Source organism: Mandrillus leucophaeus, unplaced genomic scaffold, assembly GCF_000951045.1.
Source record: "Mandrillus leucophaeus isolate KB7577 unplaced genomic scaffold, Mleu.le_1.0 Scaffold38, whole genome shotgun sequence".
Lineage (NCBI taxonomy): Eukaryota > Metazoa > Chordata > Mammalia > Primates > Cercopithecidae > Mandrillus > Mandrillus leucophaeus.
Window position 1 is genome coordinate 519696 of NW_012104031.1, and position 4545 is coordinate 524240.

Below are 4545 nucleotides of genomic sequence, written 5' to 3' on the forward strand. Positions count from 1 at the left end.
TTGGCATGTGTTTCTTTTATGAGGGAAAGACCAGATCTTTCTACAACATTCTTAACTCCCTGTTCAGGGCGCCCTTTGGCTTTTGGCAGGTTCACTTCCCAGTAACCACCAGCAGGTGGAGGCATAGACCAGCATTCTTTGTGTCAGTTGCCAATTGGGTGGGGCGGTGCTGCACCTTGGACTGGGGGGTTTGGGAGTTGGGGAGAGGGGGTCTGGAAGAGTCTGAAGTGTGGGACAATGGTGGCATTTTTCATCTAAAAGACCCCAGAGTAGGGCTGGGTATGATGACTCACACCTGTAGTCCCAGCACTTTGGGAGGCTGAGGCAGGTGGATCACTTGAGGTCAGGAGTTTGAGACCAGCCTGGCCAACATGATGAAACCCCGTCTCTACTGAAAATATAAAAAATTAGCCAGGTGTGGTGGTGTGTGTCTGTGATCCCAGCTACTCAGGCGGCTGAGACACGAGAATTGCTTGAACCCAGGAGGTGGAGGTTGCAGTGAGCCTAAATCGTGCCATTGCACTCCAGCCTCGGAAACAAGAATGAAACTCTGTCTCAAAAAATGAAAAAAAAAATAAAGGCTCCATAGTGTGGCCGGGAGATGGAACAAGCACCCATCACCCACAGCATGGGAACAGGGAATGCACTTGGCATGTGCACGATGAGGCTTTTGACCCTACTATGCATTGGTTCATGCCCCTTCCCCTCTCTTCCACCATCATGCCAGGCCCAGGTCAAACTCAGAGTCTTCCCTGCCCTGCCATCTCCCCAACGCCTCCAGCCTTGACTGGCTTTCCAGTTCCTTAAATTTCCAAGAGTTCAGCTCCGTGAATACTTGTGCAAGGGCTTGTTTTGCTTATTTTTTAAAAAGGTTCTACATTTAACTTTTTTGTTATGGTGAATTTTAAATGTACACAAGTAAGGAGCCAGAATATAAAGAACCAAGCTGCAATAGTTATTAACATTCTGCCCCTTTGTTTCATCTATCTGCCTTCCCCCAATCCCCTAGGGTATTTTTAAAGCATGTGTCAGACAATTTAGTTTCACCTGTATATACTTTGTATGTGTCTCTAAGAAATAGGACTAAATTTTTAACAACTTGATCACAATACCATGATATCCCACAAAGTATACAGTAATTCCTTATCAATTATCCAGTCCATGGACAGTTTTCTCCAATTGCCTCAAAAATTATTTGGTTGGTTTGAGTCAGGAATCAACTGAGATAAACAAATTGTATTTAGTTGCTGTGTCTCTCAGGTTTCTTTTAATCTCTAACAGCTCTTCTATTCTTTCTTTTTTTTTTTTTTGAGACGGAGTCTCGCTCTGTCGCCCAGGCTGGAGTGCAGTGGCTGGATCTCAGCTCACTGCAAGCTCCGCCTCCCGGGTTTACGGCATTCTCCTGCCTCAGCCTCCTGAGTAGCTGGGACTACAGGCGCCCGCCACATCGCCCGGCTAGTTTTTTGTATTTTTTAGTAGAGACGGGGTTTCCCCGTGTTCGCCAGGATGGTCTCGATCTCCTGACCTCGTGATCCACCCGTCTCGGCCTCCCAAAGTGCTGGGATTACAGGCTTGAGCCACCGCGCCCGGCCAGCTCTTCTATTCTTTCAATGCTACTTATTGATGAACAATAATTTTTCCTACAGAATTGCCCCCATTCTATATTTGGCTAACTGTATCCTCAGAGTGGTGTCTAAGATGGTCCTCTTTTTTTTTTTTTTTTTGAGACGGAGTCTTGCTCTGTTGCCCAGGCTGGAGTGTGGTGGTGTGATGTCAGCTCACTGTAACCTCCGCCTCCCAGGTTCAAGCAAATTCTTGTGCCTCATCCTCCCAAGTAGCTGGGATTATAGGCACGCACCACTATGCCTAGCTAATTTTTGTATTTTTAGTAGAGACGGGGTTTCCCCGTGTTCGCCAGGATGGTCTCGATCTCCTGACCTCGTGATCCACCCGTCTCGGCCTCCCAAAGTGCTGGGATTACAGGCGTGAGCCACCGCGCCCTGCCGAGATGCTCCTCTTGAGCCAGGCACTGATTCCTCATGTCTGTGGTCCCAGCACTATGGGAGGCTGAGGCAGGCAGATAACTCGAGCCCAAGAGTTTGAGACCAGCCTGGGCAACATGGTGAAACCCCATCTGTGCAAAAAATAAAAAGATACTCCTCTTTGTCCTCTTTTTTTTTTTCTGTAAGATAATAAGAGCTAGGAGGTTGAATAAATTTAGATTTATTTATTTATTTATTTATTTTTGAGACGGAGTCTTGCTCTGTTGCCCAGGCTGGAGTGTGGTGGTGTGATGTCAGCTCACTGTAACCTCCGCCTCCCAGGTTCAAGCAAATTCTTGTGCCTCATCCTCCCAAGTAGCTGGGATTATAGGCACGCACCACTATGCCTGGCTAATTTTTTTGTATTTTTTGGTGCAGACAGGGTTTCACCATGTTGGTCTCAAATTCCTGACCTTAGGTGATCACCTGCCTTGGCCTCCCAAACTGCTGGGATTACAGGCGTGAGCCACCGCACCCAGCCAGATTTTTATTTATTTTTTGACAGGACTGTTTCGTAAGTGGAGCTGGCATCATCTCATGTGGCACATAATGCCTTGCTGTTCCACTTTCAGTGGGTTCAGGTGATACCAGACTGATCTATCTATTATACAGTTTGTTGGTTTATTTGGAGACAGGGTCTCACTCTGTCACCCAGGCTGAGTGCAGTGATGCAATCATAGTTCACGGCAGCCTTCACCTCCTGAGCTCAAGCAATACTCCTGCCTCAGCCTTCCAAGTAGCTAGGACTACAGTGCGTACCACCACACCAGCTAGTTTTTATCTTTGTAGAGATGTTGCCCACGTTGGCCATTATAAAGTTTCGCGTTAATCTTTCTTCTAAACCATTGATGATCATTGCCTAGATTCTATTGCATTAGATATTGCAAAGTTATGATTTTCTAGTTCTGTCACTCCTTAATTACTTAATTGGGTATGAGTCTTCCATAAAGAAAATGTTTTCCTTATTCATTATTTGATTATGCTAAAATATGGTTTGTATGGGAAAAGTATGATAAACGCTTGATACTTTCCCATCACTTACCAATTTTTGGAATAATCAGATGATGCTGTAACAGCTACCAAAGGTGATCAATGAGGTTATTGTTTTAAATTAATTATCATTACAAACTTGTGGATTTCATGCATTTGTGTTTCAATCCATTGCAGTTGGTATTGTTGAGGCTCAAGCTGTCCATCTGGGACCTCCTTCTGGATGTTTCCTGTGTTCTTTCAACCACTCCAGTTGCCTTTGATGTTTCCTTGATTTTAGGCACAAGATAGCTCAAGTTCAACTTGTCCATTTCCTGCCCTAGACATGGACTCGGCCATTTCTCAGTCTCTGGTGCATGTCAGAGACCACATTCTGAGTCCTAGGATTGCTGCTAGTGGTTTTTTTTGTTTTTTTTTTTAAAGGTCTTTTTCAGTGGGCATAGCCAGGAGATGTTTATCTTTCAGAAACAACAAGAAGTAAGTTAATACTGATGTTCCAAGTCAAATTAAATATTGCAGGGTGGCTGGGCATGGTGGCTCACACCTGGATCCCAGCACTTTAGGAGGCTGAGGCAGGTGGATCACCTGAGGTCTGGAGTTCAAGACCAGACTGACCAACACGGAGAAACCCCATCTCTACTAAAAATACAAAATTAGCCGGATGTGGCGGCACATGCCTGTAATCCAAGCTACTTGGGAGGCTGAGGCAGGAGAATTGCTTGAACCCGGAGGTGGAGGTTGCAGTGAGCCGAGATCGTGTCATTGGGCTCCAGCCTAGGCGACAAGAGCTAAACTCCATCTCAAAAATATATATATTTTGCAGGGGCCAGGCGCTGTGGCTCACGTCTATAATCCCAGCACTTTGGGAGGCCGAGGCGGGCAGATCACGAGGTTAAGATCATCCTGGCCAACATGGAGAAACCCCGTCTCTATTAAAAATACAAAAATAGCCATTAAAAATACAAAAATAGGGCATGGTGGCACGCACCTCTAGTCCCAGCTACTCGGGGGGCTGAGGCAGGAGAATCGCTTGAACCCGGGAGGCGGAGGTTGCAGTGAGCCAAGATTGTGCCACTGCACTCCAGCCTGGCGACAGTGGGAGACTCCATCTCAAAAATATACATATATATGTGTGTATATATATGTGTGTGTGTGTATATATATATGTGTGTGTATATATGTGTGTGTGTGTGTGTGTATATATATATATATTTGCAGGGTTTGTATTTATTTCATTTGTATCAATTGTCTTGAAATTTTAGGTTCCTAGTCATATTAACATAATTACTTATATGCTTTATCATTCAGTCTACAGAAGTTTCCAAAGTGACAATATGAATATATTGCTGACAATAACACTAGATGGAGTCTCGCTCTGTTGCCCAGGCTGGAGTACAGTGGTGCCATCTCAGCTCACCGCAACCTCCACCTCCCGAGTTCCAGCGATTTTCCCACCTCAGCCTCCTGAGTAGCTGGGACTACAGGCACATGCCACCACACCTGGTTAATTTTT

General features: G+C 45.4%; 1 protein-coding gene across 1 annotated transcript in view; it reads left to right on the plus strand.

The window, feature by feature from the left end:
- The window catches only part of ELK4 (ELK4, ETS-domain protein (SRF accessory protein 1)), a 68701-nt gene that overhangs the window by 24096 nt on the left and 40060 nt on the right, over positions 1-4545 (plus strand). The gene's annotated exons all lie outside the window — the stretch shown is intronic.